Below are 7,763 nucleotides of genomic sequence, written 5' to 3'. Positions count from 1 at the left end.
GCTGCTCCAGCTGAGAGCACAGAAACATTCCCTGTGCATTATTTAACAAACACAACAGAAACACAAGCAGCATGGTCTCTGACCAAAATACAAAATAAAAAAGATATCCCTATTCCCACATTAATATCAATTTTAGTGGGAATTATGCAAAGCAGTAAATCAGTATTGCTGGGTGGCGCGTAAAAAGGTTTTCAGTGTTGCCTTACAGTTAGTTGTCAATAAATATAATACATTTATATGCTAATAGTATATTTCTGTCCTGAATTAATTTTCAAATAGATTTATTTAACTGAATAAAAGGAGTTTGTCAAGATTTCTATTTATTTAAAGGAATTACTAATTAATAAAAGAAAATGTTTTTAAGCATGAAATGTTAAACCAAGTATAAATGTGGTGGTTAGATAAAAAAAAAACAATTGTTACTGAAATTAATGAATTGATAAAACAATAACTAACTTGTTTCCACTTTCCCACACTTGGACTGACTTGGACCTGTAGATAATTTTAATTGTAATTTCTATCAAAAGTTCATATATAATACTGGAGGTTTAGTCAGGTTATTTTCTTTAATTTTCACTGCTTGAACTACATTTTGTAATGTTTATTCAGAGGTATTCAGAGTGCTGATAAATCCTGCTCAAGTAGAACTACTGTTACTTGATTGGATTTGTACAAGTAAGTCATACATAAAATACTCAAGTACAAGTAAAAAGTAGCTCAATTAAATAGTACTCAAAGTAAAAGTTACTAATTATTTTCACCCCCCATGTTTATTTTTGGTAATAAATCTTGCCACATTTCCTTTGCATACAGTAAACATCTCATGTATAAACTTAAAAAGGAAGAGACCAAATCATGCACAATTGGAACCTAAATTATTTTCCACAAAGGCATCTGTGTAAAATAAAAGGTTTGTCAAAATGTACAATTATTTTTTAAAGGAGAATAACACCAATGAATTCAATTCAAAATAAAACAGTTCTAAGGCTCTCAGTACAGCTACATTTTTTAGCTCTAAAACTGAGAAAAGAACTGGCATTCAATGCTGTTTTAGTGCCATGCATTATACTGGATGTTTAATCTGATTGGTCGGCTATGATGTGATGCATTCGATTGTTGTCTGGTCACTTATTTATTTATTTATTTTTGTAGTTTCACAATGTTTGTTGATCATTTTAAAACAAATAATAATAAATTACTCAGTAATGGTTGGGTGTTTAAATGTATCGAATTACTTCTTTTAAAATGTACTTAAGTACAAGTAAAATGACTGATTTAGAAATAAAAAAAAGTACAAGTATCCATAAAAGCTCAATTAAAGTAACAAAGGAATCAAAGGCTACACATTAGCAAACAAAATGAAAATCTTTGGGTACAAATGAGTGAGGATGAAAATCCCAATCATTTTTAAATGAAATAGTTGCACTGGGTCTGTTGTTAGAAACTTTCAGGTTTGCATCTCAAGCTAAATGAAGAATATTCTGGATATCTGAGGAAAATGCAATCTGCTCCTGTGTTGTCAAGTCAAAGGGCCAGACAGCTTTTAACTGATGGTGAAGCAAACAAAAGTGAGTGTGGGAGCATGAGTCGGAGGGGGTGATGAAACCACCACAATGACAAATGTCTGGAAGTAAAAAGCTGAGAGACGCCGACGGTGCAATCTTCAAGGTCAGACATCCGCAAGTTGTCTGGAGAGCCTGATATTTAGCGGCACTTTTACCACTAAACCTGAGTTTCATTCAAATGTGCTATCACTTCCTGATCACTGAGTGGAATGAAGAGTATATTACATTACTAAAAACCCCAAATGTGTGGGTTTTAAGCATAGGTGAAAGTACTACAGTATGTTACTGTAATTGAGTTGCTTTTATGGATACTTGTACTTTTTTGAGAACATTTCAAAATCAGTAATCTTGCTTGTACTTAAGTATGTTTTTAAAAAAGTAAGGTAATTGGTTACATTTCTACACCCAACCGCTGCTGAGTAAATTATTATTTTTGTTTTAAAATGATCAACGGACATTGTGAAACTACAAAAAATGAAATGTTGATAAATAATTAGCACAAAGTGCTTGCTTGTTATTTGGAGTAAAAAGTTGCAGGACATGGCACATTACTTGTAGAGGTATGGTTAATGTAAAAAACAATTATTACATTATTTCTGTGTGAGTATTATATTGCATTTATTGTTTATTCATTGAGTGAAGTTTCACTGAATTTGTGTATTTGGAAGGACTGAGCTGTCTACAACTGAATTAATTGGATTTACACAATTACACAAAACTTTAGGTTTTTCATTTAGTTTTGGTTTTGAGTTTTGAGTTTCATTTAATAGACTTCAAGTCTCACTATCCACCGCATCTCACTGACAAGTAGTAAATTAGTATTTTTACACTTTTCTACGTGAGACTAAAGTTCTCACTGGGAAATAGAAACTGAAAGAATGCAAAGAACCAAACGGTGAGACACTGGAAGTACCATACATGGTCGAACACCCAAGAAAATTCACCTGCAATCATCATTAAGATCTGAAATAAAGGGTGGTAAACCAGGTGCATCCCTAAATCCTTTGGTGACGCTGTTTCCTAACCTGCTATGGGGAATTCACTAACATTGCGGCACTTAAAGACACAGAAGACACAGGAGCTCATTGGAACGATGCGCCCGCAGCAACATCCATGGATCTCCGCGCACAGCGACTCTGCACTGCAGCCACACCAGACTCCACATGCTCCGCCTCGGGTGTCCAGCTTTTTCTCTCCCTCACACACACTTGTCTTTACTCTGCATTTTCTTATTCAGTGGCTGTTAATATTGACTATTGTTTTATTGAAATTATCTTCTTATACTAGAAAGATTAACTGGAGTCTTTTTTTCCATCTCCGCTGTGTTTGGTGTCCACATTTACTGCAGCTGATCTTTGCGTGTGTTTTTGCACCTGCTTGTTAGTCATACTATTTTTCGGTACTAAAACAATCACCGCAAACAGTTCCAGATTTGATGAATTGCATTGTGCCACTGCTTTATTTCATGTTCATTTCCTCCTCCCATCTTTTTGCGGCCCTTATGAATGGATTGTGGGTGCATTGTGAGGTGCAGAAGACACGCAGCCCTGATTCTCTGGGGTTCGTACCCCTTATTAGCGCGTGGAGTGACGTTTGCACATGTTTTAATAGCCCTAAACCTTTAGTGAATCCGCCCCTCAGTGTACAAGACCAACAAAAGCAAAAAAATGTCAACTCAAAAAGACCCAAGTGTTGATATATTCACAACAATACAAAACCATGTTCCCAAACAAACAGAAAGCTATCACAGTGTGGTACTAAACAAGTCCCACATGATACATAAACACATTTAATCCAAAGATCGTTACATTCTCACTTCATCTCGAGTTGGGTTTTCATGCTCTCTCATGTATCACACTTGTCCCTTGATGCGTTGTTTAACTCCCATCCTTAAAAACATGCATTTTCAGTTCATTAAGTTCTCAAAATCATTCGGCTGGTGAGCAATTTAGGCTAGTTTTCACAATGAGGATGGTGGAATCCAGCGTCCAATGACCTAGCTGAGGATAAGAGAGTATAGAAGACAGATGGCTTGCTAGATAATAGGACACGTAACATGCTCTGTCAGAATGATCAAGGAATGCTGTAGTGAAGCATTTGTACTGAGCTTCTGTCTTTGCTCTTGCAGAGTGACTTTCAGGACTGACAAAGAAAAATGAATCAAAGATAATGAGGTGGATGCTGGATGGATACGACAGCCTTGCATCAAAGAAACCCAGATGAATTGTTAATGCAGCATCTGAAGCAAAGTCAGAGTCTGTTTTTCTGAATAGTTTGGAAAAAGAGTGAAGTTTAACCGCTGTATTTATTTTCCCATGTCTGTACTCACAGACTGTGTTGGATTTGAATCTTCACGCACACTGTAGGAGTCACTAAAGCTTTTTGTCACAATTGGGACATAAACTTCAGTTTTGCACATTGCTGCAGGCCAGGTTTGCATTGATGTACTTGCAATGCTGAAGGATACTGTGACACCACTCATAAATGATTGAACAGATGGCTTAACTGTTTTACTTCCAAACACATTTTAGTATGCCGGACTTGTGCAATCTTCTCTTATTCACCTTTCTTTCATCTTACAAAATAAAAAGCAAATATATTTAAAAATAATAGAGTTTATGAAGTGGCTGGTCATAGAAATTGGTAGACGTATGAGTAGCCTAGCTCACAGACACACACAATCACACCTTTGTTCGATTTAAACACTTCAAGGGGCCCGATGCTCCAACCCACACAATCTCACTGACTGGTCGTGAAGATTCTGACTTCGTCACTGAACAACTGAATCTCAACAACCTCCCCTGGAACTATTCTACCAAAAGAAAAGTCAGGTTTAAAAGAAATCTATGTACCAATCTACTACACACCTGATTGTTAGGGTTCATTTTAATTTTTTATATTCCTACTGAATTGAAAAAGTCATAGCCAGAGTAAGCATGTCAAAACCACTTTTTACTGCTGAAAACAATTGTATTTGTATATCTGTACATAGCACTCTCCCTCTAAAAATTGAATTGTTGTTTTGCTCTTTTGTTTTTTTAATGTGTTAGCAGGATAACTCAAAAAGTTCTGAATGGATTTAAATGAAATTTGGTGAACTGATAAACAATGTCAAATGGAAGAACGAATTTGAGTTTGGAAATTATTTTGTTGGTGTTGCAGATACAGTATCCAGAACAAATTTTGGAGTTTACTGTGGATGTTTGGCTGGTTCTACATCACCACCTGCTGGTGATATTTCGTCTCTTAACTTGGCAGAGGTTTGCTCTTTCTGAGTGCTCTTGTTCTGTGATGTTTTTGAGGTTTCTTATGACACTGTTAGCCCCGCCCCTCCTATAACAACTATCATCTGTCAACCCGGCAATCTGTGGCGAGTAGGTTGGATTGATATAACTGATAATAGAGAGGTATTGTGAGTATTGAGTAGGTAGTTAGCATAGCGCAGATTGTTCTTGCATCTGAACACAAAGGTTGAGTGACAGCCTTATAAAGACTGTTATGCTTGACTCATCATCGTGCTGCGTGGAAATGAGACGCACGGAATCTGCATGAAACAACGCATGTTGCATTTATACTCCGTGCGGTTTCCACTACCAAACCGCAGGGAGCAGTGTATTACAAACACACACCAACCACGGTACAAAAGTACAGTAGAAGAAGTAGTTGTTGTTCTCAACATGGTGGCGGCGGCAGCAAGACTGCGTCTACTTCTCCTCAAGGAAGAGTAAATTTGTTGTCGTTTGTCACTATTGAAAAGACAGAAAAGAAAGCGAAGGTGGTCGACTCGTCCTTTAAATCGTAGGAGGCTTGATGAAGGGGTGTACAGTTTGCTTGTGAGGCCAATGCGGATGGACGAGGAAGTACACTTCAAATATTTGCGGATGTCAGCCAATAGATTTGATGATTTGCTGCATCGCATTTAACCATTCATCAAACATTCAGGTACTTACAGTTGCCCTATAAAACCACAAGAGAGACTTGCTGTAACCCTTCTTGTCCTTTCCTCGGGAAACAACCAGCGAAGTGTGGCACAGAGCTACATGATGGGACCCACTGCAGTTTCCTTTATTGTGACGAACGTTTGCGAAGAAATTTGGGCACCGTTGTGCAGTGAATTTCTTGGCTGTATACTTCCAAATACAGCCAAGTGGTCAGAAATCCGTGTGGAATTTTCTTAATTGTTTGGGGTGTATTGATGGGAAGCATGTTGTCATGAAAGCACCAACAAACGCAGGCAGTGACTATTTCAACTACAAAGGAACACATTCCCTTGTCCTTATGGCAGCCTGTGATGCAAACTATCAATTCATGGTGGACATAGGAGCATATGGAAGGAAAGTGATGGTGGTGTCTTCCAGGAGAGCAGATTTGAGCAGAATCTTCTGCATGGGAACTTGGACATACCAAGACTTCCAAGAAGGTTGGCAGTCCCTGTACACGTGTTCTTGGCTGATGCTGCATTTCCTCTTCAACAAAACCTGATGCGGCCATTTCCAGTTATACTATACATCTATTAGTAATTATGTTAAAAACATTTTTGTATGTCAACTTAATTCGTTTTTGTTTTTTTCCCAACGTGTTTTTCCCTCTTTCTTTCTGTACTGTGTATAACCTGAACATTGGGAAAACATTCAGTTTTTTTTAATAGTTTTCATAGATTTGTATACATACAGTATATATCCTGTGTTTTTTGTTTTTATTGTACAATTTCTTTTCTTGCAACATGTTTTTCCCTCTTTCTATCTGTCCTGTGTACAGGGCCATAAATGTATTCCTGTTTTTCTGCTACTGAAACTCAAATTTTCCCTTGTGGGATAAATTATGGACATATCATGTCATCCTCATCTCGTTGTATTAACAGCAAAAAACCTCAGCGATGCCCAGCAAATCTACAACTACCACCACTCACGTGATAGAGAACAGCTTTGGCATACTGGCAGCACAATAACGAATCCTGGGACAATCAATGGAATTCTACCCACAGAAAACTGTGAAGGTTGTGAAGGTCTGTGTAGCCCTGCACAATTATTTAAGCAGTACAGATGTTACCAACTCCCCGGCAACCAGTTCCATCCCTCCCTGGTTCACAGACTCCTCTACGCACTCGGGTGATCCTGTGAGTGGAGAGTGGGGGGGGCAGTGGTAGCATGCAACGACAACTTGTTGGACATTGGCCGTCTCAGCAAAGCACGAGCTTGCCGGGCTGCACTCTCAGCTCGAAATGATTTCAAGTCAATCTTCTTGACACCACAGGGACTTGTTGAAGGTAATCAGAAAATATATGCTGAACAGGAGTGAAGAAAATACAGGACTGCAGTGAACTTGAAATACAAAACTGTTTTTATTGCAACACACTGTAACAAAGGATGGATGGATGTGATCTCTATTATCTATTCTCATACAGCACTTGATAGATTGTATATTTGATTGCATCAACTTTGTGTACTGGGATGGATTCCAGCATGTACACAACAACACAGCCAAACCTTGTGTGTGCTGTGCTTAATGGTGGCTGTTTTTGTGGCTCTCTCTTTCTCAATATCTACTAATCTCTTTTCAAGCGTGTCAGCATCACTTTTCCTCCGCTTCTATGACTCTGGTCTTGGCGACACACTCCTTGAGGCACAGCTTTTACCTGAGCAGAAAGGCAGAAGTGATATAAGTATATAAGTTAAAAACAACATAAATACAACTCAAGTTCATTTGGTGAAAAAAATAAAAACACTTACCACCACGAAAGGTATGGGGATGGGCAGAATGTGAAGGTGAGGATAAAGGGGTAGATTTGACGCTGTTCACTTCCAACTCCACAATAACCTTTAAATATTAAAATTTAATTAACCTATAACGAACATTTGCATGTCAGTGCTAAATTTTCGGTTGTAAAATAATTATTTGATTTACCTCATCTGGGGAGAAATTTGAGTCTGTTTCCCTGTGTTTTATGAAAGTGATGAGCCAGCCAAACTCTCTTAAAATCCTGGGGACAAGTTTGCTTCCACTGGGGTCTCCACTGGGTCTTTTGAAGGCTGTTTTTTGCTTTCACATACGGTATCTGTCCGTAGATTTTTCCAGGTTTTTCTCACCCATGCCTCTTCTTTGCCAAGTGTGGCTGCAATCTCATGCCAAGAGTTATTTACTGCCTGGCTGTCGCAATGATCCTTGCTTGAAGAATCATACAAAAATCCCTTTCCTGCT

The sequence above is a fragment of the Gouania willdenowi genome, chromosome 3, assembly GCF_900634775.1.
Source record: "Gouania willdenowi chromosome 3, fGouWil2.1, whole genome shotgun sequence".
Taxonomy (NCBI): Eukaryota; Metazoa; Chordata; class Actinopteri; order Blenniiformes; family Gobiesocidae; genus Gouania; species Gouania willdenowi.
This window is presented reverse-complemented; position numbering follows the sequence as displayed.